Genomic DNA, 15,233 nt, shown 5'->3' with positions numbered 1-15,233 from the left:
TCATATTCTAATAAATATTGGTTCCTTACAGCAGAAATACCTAAAGCATGTCCTACAAATATTATGTGTAGAATTCATTAGCAATTTGTGATACTTTTGAGTATTTTATCACATTATTTCCAATTCCTGGAGGGTGAATATTGAGTATTGTTTTCTATGCCTTCTGAAAGCTTTTAGGTTAAGCATAAATAAGAAATAAGAATTCTAGGTAAATCTAGGTAAACATATGTTCTGTAATTCTGAAAACAGAAAAGAACCCTTAAATGAATATTTGTTTAGGTTTCTTGGAATTATAAATTATAGTCCTCTTTCCTCTGTCTTTATCAATATTTCATTTTTTTGTTATTTTAACTGAGATCTTTTAGATCTTTTCTTCAAAAAATGTCCTTTTATTATGTCAGAGTATGCTTGTACTTTGAATAGTGATTTAGTCCTCACCCTGACTGTCTTTCTTCATGAGTGTATGGAAGTGCAGTTTAAATGTTGGTCTGGGTTGCTGTGTCTATACATTTGCAATATGGTTGCCTTCTGTGTTTCAAAATAAAATTATCAATAATTAATTAAGCCATTCTCTTCACGAGTAATTAGTTAAGCAACAATGAAAGAAAGTTTTAGGGGGGAATGTTTATAAACCTTGAAGTCAAGGTTTTAAATGATGATTATGATTATATTTTGGGAAGCTACAATTTGTGCTCTTTCCACCACAGTGAGGCCATCAATGTTGGCGCTGATGATTTACCTGGGCTGTGCTCATCTGTTTACTCTTTTGCATTCAATAAAACTGTACAGTTACCATGGCAACTGAAAGTCTATAGGGTCTATTTGAAAGAAGTAGTTGGCAGTTTGTGTGCATAAATCTTCACCACAAATGATATGTAGCTCTTGTCTTGTGTTTTATTAATTTGTATTTTCTTTGTATCTTAGACACTGTTTCATTTTATAAACTATGAAGTCAAGAAGAAATTGGCTGAGAATACAATTTCTCTTGAGAGTCTAACCTTGCAGTCAGGCTTTTTAATGCGAAAATGAAGCACAAATCTTGGCATTCCAGAAATATTACATAAGTATCAGCACTGATTTCTTCTACAAACCGGAATGAGGTATTCATTACTTTGAAATTCAGATTACTAAGTAGTTTAATAACTATTTCTTTCATATAGAAAGACAAAGTTGTCAAAGGAGAATGAGTATCACTTGGATTTGCTTTCCACCTTGACTGACATATAAAAATCTCCTCCTTGCTTATGACATGATAACCACTGGTGCTAGTGCCCCAGAAGAAGAAAATCCATTAGTATGGACTTCAGTAATAGAATTCACACAGCACTAACAAACAGAACTTTCTCTGGAGAGGCCTATGTATTTCATAGTCTCTAACAATAATCTTGAATACTTTTGCTAGCGAATAGTTGAAGCATGCTAAGGAATTGTGGTCCATGTGTTCTAGTCGTAGATGTAAATCTTCAATGTAAGATGGGATAGACCAAGGCTCCAGATCTGCTTTTGCTACTTCTTCAGTGTATCAACTCCATCTTTCTGTGCCTGTTATCTCACAGGAAAAACAATAATATAAGTATATATAGTGAATATTGTGTTAAATATTTTTAGAAAGTCATGGTGACACAAAGAAGTATATACAATTTACCATTTTCACAGTTGTAAATGAATAGTTCAGTCATTAAGTTCATTCATATTGTTGAGTAGCCATAATCCCTACCTGTTTTCAGAAATGTTTTTATTGGTGTATGTTCACGGTACATTGTGTTGGGTTTCATACAGGCAATTTTGTCTGGTACATCATGTATTATGGCCATGCTCATATGTCTAGTACATCATGTATTATAGTTCATTTCAACTTCCTTTCTCCCCTTCATTACTCTCCCTTCTTCCCTAGCGCACTCCCTAGAGAACTTATCTTGAAAATTGAAACTGAATCTATTAAGCACAGTCCCCTTCCCATCACCTTACCTCCCTAGCCTCTGACAACCATCACTTTATGTTTTAATTGTAGATTGGTATGTCAGGAAAGTGACACCATAGAATATTTGTAATAATCTGTCCAGTTTATTTCAATAGGCATTATGTTTTCATCCAGGTGGTAGTTTGTATATGGCATGTGGTTTTGATCTATACTTCACAATATTTTTTTCTGTTGAATAACTTTTTCATGTGCTGTTGCCATTATATACCACTTTTGGAGAAATACTTTTTCAAGTGTATTATAGGCTAAAGTATTCATCACCCCCATCACTTCAGAGTTCATAGTTTAAATACTAATACCCAGTACTTCAGGTGGTAATCATATTTGAAGATATAATATTTAAAGATGCAAATCATTTAAAAGGTCTTTAGAGTGAGCCCCACTGCAATATAGTAGATATTCTTTCAAGAAGTAGAGATATGAACTCATATGTACACGTTTAGTAATGATCACATGAGCAGAGGGAAGATACAGTTCTTTAGAAGCCAATACATTGATTTTGCAAGCCTAGACTTCAGAACCAGGAAAAATATATTTGTGTTGCTTAAGCCATCTAGTCTTTGATACTTTGTTATAGTAATTTCCATCAAATAAAAGTCTTTCTTTCCCATCTCAAAGCATAGTTTTGATATTTATTGCTCCTATTGATAGTAAAAAGTTGTAATGTATTTTTCATATTAATCATTTACTGAACTGGGAACTTATCTTAGTGGTAGGACATATCCACAAGGTCCTAGATTCAATATACAGCACTGAAAAGAAAATTAACTGTTTCACAAATATGATTTGAAATGTTTTATGTCATTCAATTTGTATACTTAAAAGTATTAAAATAATCAAATTATCTAACAGATTTATGGGAGAAATGATGCTATCAAAAATGCACATTTGTTACAACTTGTACAGTCTTTGTTTTTAAAATGAGGCACCAAATAGATGAAACACAGTTAAACAATATAGAGTCTGTGGTTATCAGCAGAGCATATGGTTTCTTTTTCTAATCATTTGGTACCAGAATAAGTTAAGTTAGTTAAGGTCCATACCTCTTAAGTATTAACATCAAAGCTCCACCAAACTGAAACAAAGACCATTTCTTGTTATTTATTCCATATATATGAATTTAATACATCATACAAATAACTTTAATATGGGCTCTGGAATTATTTTATTGTGAGCAGTTTGGTAGATAAAATAAGAGGTAGGTGACTATTGACAGATGTGTCTGTACTGCCTGGTCCCATAGTCATTCAATCCCAAAGAAACACACAGAGGTCTACATTAATTATAAACTGGTAGGCCTATTAGTTCAGAATTCTTATTAACTCTTAAGTCTTAAATTAATTCACAATTCCTGTCTGTTAGTCACGTGGCTTGGTACCTTTTATCAGTGAGGCATTCTCATCCTGCTTCCTCTGCATCTGAGTGACAATTACAGACTGATCCTTTCCTCCTCCCAGAATTCTCATGTTCTGATCTCCCTGCCTATACTTTCTGCCTGGCTACTGGTCAATCGGAAATTTATTAAACCAATAGAAGTGACAAATTTTTACAGGGTACAATACCATTGTCTTACAGTACTCAGAAAGACAGAAAGAAAAAGAGTAGTTGGGTGTGGTGTCACACACCTTTAATCTCCACATTTGGGAGGCAGAGGAAGGTGGATATCGTAGTTGAAGGACAGCCTGATTTACAGTATGAGTTCCAGGACAGCCAAAGATACACAGAGAAACCCTATCTCAAAAAACCAAAAATTAAAAATAAAAATAAAAAAATAGAGTTTAAAATGAAGCCACGTAAATATGGAAACTACACAGAGCATCTGGATACTGTATGCTATTGTGTTGTCTTTGAATTCTTTGATGGCTAAGGAAGAAACAGCAGATGCTAAAAGACATTTTAATATAAGTGCTGCTGGAACCATCCAACCTATATATTTTGAAAATGCTTTGACTTCAAAATATAAGGCAAAATATACCTTACTTTGGAGAATAGGTTTTGCTTTCACAGGAAATGAGAGGCTGTGGATTTATTCTGGGTTAAAAAAAAGAATCAGGTTTGATTAAGGAAAATGCCCTGAAAAATCTCTCATAGGAGTGGGTGGCACAGATAATCCAACATTTCAGAGGACCTCTGTTGGAGTTTCCTCTGCATTCTAGATCCAGAACAGCCTCAAGACTGCCAGCTGAGATGATCCTGGCTCACAGAATATTCCAGTCAGGAATTGGCCATAATCCTAATTGTTTTAAGATCCCCATAAGATTATCAGTGCCCCCAGTAAGCAGGAAGTACCCTGGACTACACCCACACTTTCAAAAGATGGATTATGGATATTTGTCTTTGTTTAGAGTGTTGGTTGCAAGTTGTTAGGTATAATGATCATGAAGAAAGCTAAACAAAGGAGATTAGATTCAGAGTTTTTGCTTTGGAAAAAGAGGGAGTGCTGTGGAAAAATAGTCTTGTGCCTTGTAAAAATTTGTCACTTGTATTGGTTTAATAAAATATTGGTTGGCCAGTAGCCAGACAGGAAGTATAGGTAGGTGACCAGAATTGGAAAATTCTGAGAAGAGGAAAGGCTCAGTCTGCAGTTGTCACCCAGACACAGAGAAAACAAGATGAGAATGCCTCACAAAAAAGTACCAAGTCACATGGCTAACACAACAATAATTACGGGTTAATTTAAGATATAAGAGTTAATAAGAAGCCAGAGCTAATAGGCCAACCAACATTTTATTAAACCAATAAAAGTGACAAATTTTTTTACAGGGTACAAGATAATTGTCCCATAGCAGCAAGTAGTGTCAATAGATTGACAGGAAAGGAAAAATGCCAAACTTTATAGCTCTGCAAATTATACTATTTTAGGACTTTACAAAAAAATTAAACATAAATGCCAGGAAATGAATCTGACATTTAGTAACTTCTTATTTGGGGGATTGACAGATATTACTAAAGATCTACTTTTTATTATAGTACAATTTACAAAAAGTGATAAAATTTAGTTTTGTCATTTGAAATAAAAAAAGTAGAACAAGGAGACAGAGAAAGGCTATAATTGAGGAATTGATAAAAGCATAAAATGCAAACCAGAATGTTTACTTTAAAAATTCATTTATGATGTATTGAAAACTTATATTAGTAATCAGTCACTTTGAAGATCTCAAAACCAGTGACCTGAGAGAAGAGCAGTTACATATTTTCTTACAAATATGCAGTTTGCACAGCTTTTGTGGAAAGGTTCTTTGTGCTGTGTGAAGCATGCATTTAAGAGTCTTGAATGGCAGGTGTAGGGTTCTCTTTCAAAGTCTGACTTGCTTGGCTTTTAAGAAGGCATAAATTACTTCTGTAGAGAATCAAGTCAAGGCCAGGGACTGAGAAAGTTGTATATTTTGCAAGTGTAAGTCTTTCTGGACTTTACAAAATTCTTCATATATTACTGCCTGAATTTTAAGAAAGCACTGCAAGAGAAAAACATGGAAAAGAATGGCATTTAAAAATTCCCAGTTAACAGTCATGTAGCAATTTCTATTGATTATATTGACTAGATTACCAGTGGTCAAAAGAAAATCACAGATCCATCCTTTGTTGAAGAGCAGTAAACTGCAGGAGGAGCAGAAAGAAGGGCAGGTATTATACCCACATTTACAAAAGCAGGTTTTGTCATGCTCTACACTATAGTTGAATGACAATCCTTCTCTGTTGTAAAGAGTGGCAGGCTGCGTTCTTGGTACCTGATCACCCAGTTAGCTCAGTCAGTAGAGTGTGAGACTCTTAATCTCAGGGTCATGGGTTTGAGCCCCACCTTGGGCATCAATCTGTTGTAATAGGAGTGGTGGGCTGCATTCCCTCCGCCCAGCTCTGGGCTACCTGGCTAGCTTATACCCCGAAATAACAACACACAAATTGTATTCATTTAAACACTGCCTGGCCCAAAGCAGTTTCTTTATTTGACCAATGAAAGCAACACATAGAAAGAAGACCCTTCTACACCTACACGACTTCTCACTGCCTACATGCATTCACTCTTCCATAAAAACCACAGAGTATCATACTTTGTTGTGGGATGTGCTTTAGTCTCCATGGCTAGGGCTCTCATGACTTAAACTGGAAGACAAAGAGGATAAGGATTTCAGATACACTACCTCAGGAACATTTCTGTGTGATTTTTTTTTTTAAAATCTTCATTTCATTTTGCTAAAGATTTAAGCATATCCTCAAAAAACTCAAAAACTTTTGCACAGCTAAAGAAAAGCCAGTTGAAAAAAGGGGAAGCCCGGGGAGTAGGAGAGAATCTGTGCTGGTTATATACCTGACATAGGATAAAAATCCAAATTCTTTAAAGAATCCATAAAACCGTATCTCTCGTGTTCATGTCCTTGGAACTGGCTCTTCTTCATCCCAGTCGACAGAGTCAGCTCGACTGTGCTGTCCAGGTGAGGTTCATTACCTGCTCTCCCTAGAGCTGCAACTGGTGAGAAGCAGGGTCTGTTCTCTCACCTGCCACAGGTGATTAGGAGTGGCGGGGGCTTCTTGTCCTTGCCCTCACCACTACATGGCAGACAAGGGATGCAGGACGAACTCCCATTCTCACAACTTCAGGGTAGGCTCACCTGTGTACCCTGTCAGCAGGATCAGCACTACTGTGTTTCCCAGGTGAGGTGCTGTCCTGATTTCTTGAGTGCTGTAGCCCTTGAAGGGCAGGACCAATTCTTCCACTCTTATGATCCAGGGTCCTGCTCTCCCCTGCAGAACCCCTCATTTGCCTGTACTGTGATGTGATGAAGGGGAGATGCCCTCCACTCCTACTCTACTTCTCACTGCCTGTGGCAGAAGGGAGAGCTGGCCCTGAAGTCATGATAGCTAGAGTTGGCCCTACCTCTCACCTGCTGCAGCACGCTGGAACATGTTCCCTGCACCTTGCCTGAGAGTCACAGTATGGCTGGCCCTGGTAGGTGAGTGGCACGAAGTGTGTGAAAGCATTAGAAACAACCCCACCCCTTACTGCTTATTGCATACGGTGAGGTAGCCTGGATAGTGCTGAAAAGCTCACCTTGGTGTTGAGGATGAGGGAGAGCCAGTGGGCTGACAAACCCAGCATCTATCCAGGGCCAGAACCAGGGCTATGAATTGGCTCATCCTAACATCCACCCCATCTATAATCTGCTGGAGATTCTGAATGGGCCAGTCTTGCAGTCCCAAAGATTCAGGATCTTCATGACACAGGACAGCAGGATATTCAAGAGGAGTCCCACTGAGGGCCCAGTATAAATAGTGCAGGAGAGAACAGAGGCCTGGAACCAGACCTCTCCAATGACTCATTGCAACAAATACTTGCAAGCAAAGATGTATGGACCAACGAGTGTGCTGTGTGACTCATTGTGTCACACTATAGCTTCCATGATGAGATTTTTTACTATCTTTAAAATTTTATTTTGTTTTATTGTGGGGGGAGGGGGTGAAAGGGAAGAGGGCAGATGCAAAGGGATAGGGAAATAATTGGGATCGAGTCGCATGATGTGAATTCCACTAAGAATCCATAAAAGTTAAAAATTCTCATAAAAGCAAAGTCAAAACAGCTTCTGACTTATTAAAAAGCTATTGACCTGAAAAGAGAATTCTCAAAAAAAGAAAAAAATATGCCTAAAAATATACCCCAAAATATTCATCAGTCTTAGAAATTAGGAAATGAAACTAAACAATTTTGGAATTCTCCTTACCTCAGAATGGATCAACAAGGCCACTACCAGCAAATGCCAAAGGAGATAAAGTGTAGTTCTCCTGCCTCAACAAAAAAACTTCTTTTTTCAAGAGCTAGTGATTATTACAGAAACTACAACCAATCAAAATGCAGAAAACAAGGGACCAGATGATGGCTAGCCCCAAATGCGACATCTACTACCTAGCTCCTGCACATAGGGGACATTGTGGAAGAAGGAACGAAAATATTGTAATAAGAACACAATGTCTGCTGTGAGAATGTCTCATAGAAATGTCAGGGAAGTCACATCCATGAAATCTCAACAATATGACTGCCCAAACAAGGCTGAAAAACAACAATCCCAACAGACATGTTAACATAGGTGTGGGAAAATCTTATAGTCTTCCAGCCCTAAACAAAAAACTACTGGCAACTAATGATTGCTGAGAGGAAAAAAAAAAAACAAACTAAACTCTCCCATGAATGAGACCCACTATTGGCCAGGTGGTAAGTCCTGATACCATAGACATGCATGTAACACTAAACAAAGACTCAAGGGGTTTTGTTTATGTATTTATGCACACACACACACACACACATACACACACATATACATATATATGCATGTATGTGTTAAAATAACAAATAAAAAATTGACATTGATTTGAGAGGGAACAAGAAGGGGAAGATACAAAAAGCACTGGAGGAAGGAAATGATATATTTATATACTAATAAAAAGATCTCAAAGGAAAAGAAAGAAGCTTAGCTTCTAACCTATCATCTCCTGGCCTCTTTATATTATATATAACAATTAGTTCCTTTGTTCATTCTTTCTCCTCTTGAATTTCACCACAGGGAGTGTGGTTCTTCTTCCTTTGGATTATTGGTCACCGTTCCACAAGGGTGGAGGGAGCAGAAGCAGGGTACAGGGTTTGGATGGGTGTGGATATGATAGAGATAGCTCTTCCTAAGGTGACTTCAGTGAGACCACTCAACTTTATTCCAGAGTATATGGAATCCATAGGGTTGGGGATGGTAGCTGGGAAATCACCTAATGCGCATTAAACAGCACACTCCTATGAAAAGGCTTCCTATGTGGCAGTTGGGTTTGATAGCAAAAGCTACTAATATGAATCTTAGTTACCATATGTGCAGCAGAGTGAAAGCTTCTAGCAGGGATCTATGCCCAGAGTCATGCTAGAGATAAATCAGGCATCCAGGCTTAGAGACAGCTTTTAGATAAGGCCAGTCTTCTGGACCCAGGGACATTCTCCAGATAAGGGAGGGCAGAGGGCAGGAAATCTCTCTAGGGGATGAAGTCTCTCATATTACTGATGTTGGAGAGAGCTGACAGGCCATGATAGACCCTGACCAGCCATGCCTCCTAAAACGGGAGCAGCACCAATCCGGTTAGCACATCCAGTATTCTGCATGAAAAACCCTAAGCTGTATTGCTCAGTTCAGAAGAAAATTATCTTTGTAATTTCCACCCAACAACAGGCTTTGAAAACTGTCTGTTAAGGCTTCCTTCCTTTTGTTTCCCTTAATATTCTTCTCTGCCTCTCTTTAAGTCCCCAGGAATAGCATTCACACTGCTGAAATCTATAAGTTTTCACTAGTCATCTTTGCGTGACCCATCCAACTTCTTTTTAACCAGCAAGTTCCAAAAGTAATGGCACTTTGGTGAGGTTTGAATATACCATCATCTCATCTCTGGTTTCCAATTTTCAAGGTTATCGTTTGTTAAGTAGCATGCTATTACAAAGCTTAGCATCTCAAAACGGTAGCAGTTTATTTTGCTCAGTAGTTTAAAATGTGTGTATGTCTGTGTAGAGAAAGCTGTTCTCGCCCATACGGAAACAGGTGTGGCCACCTGGAGTTAGAGAACTGGAGGTGTTTCATAATAACACATCAGTTAGTGCTATTTTAACTCAACAGTTACCATCAATGCATTCCACTTCCCTTTCATTTGCATGAATTGCCATGCTGATAATAATAGATGATAGTGACTGAGACATTTCTTTGTGATAGATGCATCCTGAAAATTCCTTCCTTGACGTTCAAGATCTGAAAAGGTAGGGCATGCTATATCCATTTACATATATGATTATTGCCAAATGGGAAGGTAAAGCACTTTCCTTCAGTTATGTGACTTCTTAAGTTAGATTTGGGATTTGAAAGCCAATAGATTGAAGACAGAAAATGTTAACTACTGTGTTAAACTTCTTTCTGTTTGTAGGTGTAAAATTGTTGAACCAAAGTCAAATACAAATTAGACTACTACTTGTTTTATTGCAATTTTGTTTCTTGCCAAAGCAAGATAATTTGTTTGTTTCTTTTCTTTGGCATGGAGTAGGCTTGGCTAACAGTGTGTTTGTCTGTTCTTCAAGATAAAATAAAAGGAGTGGCGTAAATGAGACAAATTGAAGTGCTAAGAGATTTGCAGTTGCGGTAGCCAGAAAGAAGGTTGGATTAGAGAGCAGAGAAGGTATGATTACTGTCTTTTCCCTTTAGTAGATTCATTACAATCCAAGATATTCTTACTATACACTGTGTGTCCTATCACCCAGATGAAGTAAGGAGTGGAAGACCCTAGTTTATACCCACACAGAGATTACAGCCACTTAACAAATGTAACATGATGGGCCCTGTTTATTTGTGTTTTCTGTCCTGCCCGGTCCCCCAGCTGTTAAGGCCCAGAGAAAAATCAATCACACAGAGGACTCTATAAATTATAAAGCTGATTGGCCCATTAGGTCAGGTTACTTATTAGCTAACTCTCACTTCTTGATTAACCCATTTTTCTGATCTACTTTAGCCATAGGCTCAGTACCTTTTTCAGCAGGGCAGCTCACATCTTGTTGCTTCGGTGATCTGGGCAGGAGAGAGGGGAATCAGCTTCCTTCTTCCCAGGATTCTCCTCTTCTCCTTGCATCATTTCCATTTCCTGTCTGGTTTTCCCACCTACACCTCCTGCCTGGCCAATCAGCGTTTATTCAAAACATGATTGACAGAATGCAGACAATTCTTCCGCACCAAACAAAGAACTGGTTTTCGTTTTAAAAGAATGGGAATTGATTTGTATAGGATTTGGTGCGGGAGAATTGTCTGTATTCTGTCAATCATGTTTTAAATAAACGCTGATTGGCCAGGAAGGAGGTATAGGTGGGAAACCCACACAGGAAGTGGAAATGATGCAAGGAGAGCAGGAGGAATTCTAGGGAGGAGGAAGCTGATTCCTCCCACTCCTGCCCAGATCACCAAAGCAGCAGGATGTAATTTGCCAGCTGGAAAAGGTACTGAGCCACATGGCTAAAATAGATCAGAAAAATGGGTTAATCAAGATGTGAGAGTTAGCTAATAAGAAACCTGACCTAATGGGCCAATCAGCATTATAACTTATAAAGATCTCTTGGGTGATTTTTCTCTGGGACTAAATATCTGGGGGGGCAGGGCGGGAAAGAAGCCCAAACAAGCAGCCCCCCCCCCATGTTACAGAATGGCACCCACGTGGATCACTGCATCCACAGAAAGCCTGAGAAAGCTTGAGAAAGACTAGAGTAAACCATTTCAGTTTTCAGCCACAGCAGGAAAAAAGCTGTGCTGTTTTAAAATGCCAGGCAAAACTCTTGACTCTTTCAAGCAGGCAATCCGGACTATGGATACAATGTTGCAGCTTGCTTCCTGGCAAGGACCTTGAAAAGCCATAGGAGCTTTTGAGTGTTGTCTTCTCCATATTTCTTAGCAAATTAAAGACCCATGTGGTCAGGAAAAGAGAGATATATAGTAAAGAGAGATTCAAAGAGTAAGAAAACCTCTAAATGGTTTACAGTGTGTTAAAAATATATGCAGGCTTGAAAAAAAAAGGTTTAAAGTCTTAAAATAAAAAAGAAAGAAAGAGAGTAGTTGGGTGTGGTGGTACACACCTTCAATCCCAGCACTGGGGAGGCAGAGACAGACGGATCTCTGGGGGTTCAAGGATAGCCTGGTCTACAGAGGGAGTTCCAGGACAAAGATATGCAGAGAACCTGTCTCAAAAAGCCAAAAGTTAAAAGTAAAAATAAAAGAAATAGAGGTTAAAATAAAGCCACGTAAAGATGGAAAATACACAGAGAATCTTGATACTGTATGCTATTATGCTCTCTTTGAATGCTGAGGAAGGAGCAATAGCTGCTAAAAGATATTTGCTTATAAATGCTGCAGAATTAATTCAAGATAAGTATTTTGAAAATACCTTGGCTTCAGAATTATTGTTCTTTTTAAGAGAAATATGATGTTGGGATGGCCCGGGCGGCCTGCAAGCCAGGCAGAAGCTGCCGCCAGAGCAGTACAGGGTCCCCGGGCGAGTGGCAGAGTCAGGTGGCTGGATGCAGTGGACGGCAGAGTAAATGGACATAAGGCTATACATAAAGCTACACATTTATTACTTAAAGAAAGGGAGACATAGACAAACATAGAGAGAACAAAGACACACGTACACACGACACGAAACAAACACACACACACACACACGCACACACACACGCACACACACGTGCACACACACACATGAAAGAGAAGATGGCGGCAGGGGGGAGGTCAGAAGTGGCTGGGGTGGGCGTGCTTAGTTCTTAAAGTGACAGCAGAAGAATAACATTCCTGGATCCTTTTTATAATAAAAAGTAGAAGGGTAGACATTACAGGTTGAAGGAATTGGGGCGGCAAATTCTCAAGACTGCTTCCAGCTGATTTGTGGGCGTCATCTTTGGGGGGTGTGGGGGTGAGGGAGATCCGAGAGAAGCTGGGTGCTGGTCACATCCTGGCATAGTTGGTTTCTGCTCCTGACAGGACAGGTGTCTGTGGCATGGAAATGTCTGGTGTCCCTTGTACCTGGTTAGGGTATTGGCAGAACAGAGGACAAAGTTAAATTGAGAAAAAAAAAATTTTAGGACCAGGGAATTGAGGGGTTTGTATCTGACCTGTTTATGATGGGTTCTTTAATTTGGCTCCCTGGAACTTATAAGAAAAACAGAAGTTTTAGACATAATATACATTGTATTAAAAAATCCTTGGGTTTGTAAAAACAGAGATTATAATGAAAAGTATTTTTATTTGGTGAGACAACCTGGCAAAACCTCTTAGCTATCAGACTGTCAGAGATCTTTGAGAAGGATAAGATTTTACTTGAGTTACTGATTAAACAATGATAGAGAACTTACTTGGTTGGCATCTAGAGCTACTCTTTGGTCCTCCCTGGTCGCTGAAGGTTGCATTTGACCTTTGTTGTTTAATGTAGAGCCTGCCAGGCTTTTGAAGACCCTGTGGACTAAGAAATCTTTAGGAAGACAGGCCTACCTTAACCCTGGGCAGCTAGACTGTCGATTCCAGTGATTTTGTCCACGTTTGGAGGTCTCCAGTTTAGGTGAAAGGCAGTCTTTGCCCAATGGTCAGCGCTTGGCAGTCGAAGCAAACTGCAGATGGACGGTGGTCAGTGACGGTTTGTCTTTTGTCTTCTCGGAGGAAACAGAGTGCTTGCTAGGAGCCAACCTGTCTCTTTTTGTTATGAGAAGTTTTTTAAATAATTAAACATTTAAATATCTCATTCCCCAGATCTATGAGCAGTTGAGGGCTGATTATTAGGTATAGCTGCAGTATAGAATCTGTCTGGAAGGTTGGGTCTGAGTTTGACTGTACTGACTCTTAACAGGTAAGATCCACATTTGTAAAAAGACAGACAAAAAGAAAAAAAAAACTGCTGTAATATTAAGATTAGTGGCAGAACTGACAATGGTAGAAAACAGCTTAATAGTACATACCAGTTTAAAATATGAGACATGATTTTGTAGTCTGAAACGAGATGAAATGAACAATCATTATATGCAGAGAGATTGAACAGGAATTAGGCAGAATGCATGCTCTCTGATGGGCCCTATCAGAAAGCACGTCAGTATGCAAAACACCTGTAATCATAGCTGAGGAGAGGATTTCAGTGAACACTGAGGAGGGGGAGGGGAAAGCGGGACATACATAACAGTGGGAGGGCCTGGTCGCGTGATCTGGCTCTCAGTGAATCTAGCGATAAAGTCACCTGACCCCAATGAACATGGCGGCAGCCACGTGTTGCAGGGGAAAAGTTACAGTTTTTGAGCTGTTGTTGAGCTGACATGCCGAACCATAAGCCGCAGAGGGGAGCAAAAGTCTGGAACCGAAAAAAAAAAACTGCACCAGGTCACGGCTGGGATGGAAAAGCCAGCAACTGTCTGCCATGGACGATTGCTATCCAGAGTCAGAATCGTGAAAACCCGCGCAACGAATGAGCGCCCAGGACCATGTGAATGAGCGTCCTCAATTCACAGGTGGGGAGCTATGGGCCTAGCTGGATAAACCAGAGGCCGGGGCCGCTCCGTAGCGGCGGTACGACGAGAGGACAGAAAAAGGAGAGAAAAGAAGTGAAAATAAAAAAAGATAAAGAAACTGAGGACCCGGTCCCCAGACGAATGTCGAATGCACAGCATGGGAATGCAGTGCTAACGCAGGCGGACCAACCCCTGGGGTCGTCCAAACACGATTCCAGCAAAGGAAATTAACCTTCTGTAGCAGAACAAGGAGCGACTCACCAATTGAAGCCGGTGTTGTTTGTAACAGGTGGGTTGGTGTTGAGACCTCGGTTCCAATTCAGTCCCGGAAGTTGGAGCTCAGAGTCCCGGACGATATGTGAAGCCGGGATCAGCCCTTGGCGGGTGAATCTCTCGAGTCTGCGGCACCAAATATTGTTCTTTTTAAGAGAAATATGATGTTGGGATGGCCTGGGCGGCCTGCAAGTCAGGCAGAAGCTGCCGCCAGAGCAGTACGGGGTCCCCGGGCGAGCGACAGAGTCAGGCGGCTGGATGTGGTGGACGGCAGAGTAAATGGACATAAGGCTATACATAAAGCTAGAAATTTATTACTTAAAGAAAGGGAGACATAGACAAACATAGAGAGAACAAAGACACACGTACACACGACACGAAACAAACACACACACGCACACACAGGCACACACACGAGAGAGAAGATGGGGGGGGGGAGGTCAGAAGTGGCTGGGGTGGGCGTGGTTAGTTCTTAAAGTGACAGCAGAAGAATAGCAAGAATTGAAGTCAAAAGGTATGTTACTTTGGAGAAGAGATTTTGCTTTTGTTTCCACAGAAAATGAGAGGCTCTGGATTTATTTGGAGTTAAGAAAAATCAATTTTGACCAAGGGAGACCACCTGAGCAATCTCCGGTAGGAACAGATGGCCCAGATGTCTGAGTTCTTCATCCAGAACAGGTTCAAGACTGCTGCCTGAGATGATCAAGACTCACAGGATACTTCAGTCAGGACTTGATCATAACTCTAAATTTTCTTTAGGTCCCCATAAGATTATCAGCACCCCCCTCCAGCAGGAAGTAGCCTGGAATACTATGCCCACATTCCCAAAAAATGGACTATGGATATTTTCCTTTGTTTTTTTTTTTTAAAAAAGAGGGGGAAGTGGTGCGGGAGAATTGTCTGTATTCTCTCAATCATGTTTTAAATAAACGCTGATTGGCCAGGCAG

General features: G+C 39.9%; 1 long non-coding RNA gene across 1 annotated transcript; it reads right to left on the bottom strand.

Annotated features, from left to right (window-relative positions):
* Positions 1–12,078: 12,078 nt before the first annotated feature.
* LOC148122759 (uncharacterized) lies at positions 12,079–14,704 on the bottom strand. Its single transcript, XR_015737565.1, has 2 exons — positions 14,274–14,704; positions 12,079–13,855 (listed from the first exon to the last, which is right to left on the bottom strand). It is a non-coding gene; the product is annotated as an uncharacterized LOC148122759 (long non-coding RNA).
* Positions 14,705–15,233: the final 529 nt, after the last annotated feature.

This window comes from Myodes glareolus, chromosome 3 (genome assembly GCF_982192425.1).
Source record: "Myodes glareolus chromosome 3, mMyoGla1.1, whole genome shotgun sequence".
In the NCBI taxonomy this organism is placed as follows: Eukaryota; Metazoa; Chordata; class Mammalia; order Rodentia; family Cricetidae; genus Myodes; species Myodes glareolus.
This window is presented reverse-complemented; position numbering and strand designations above follow the sequence as displayed.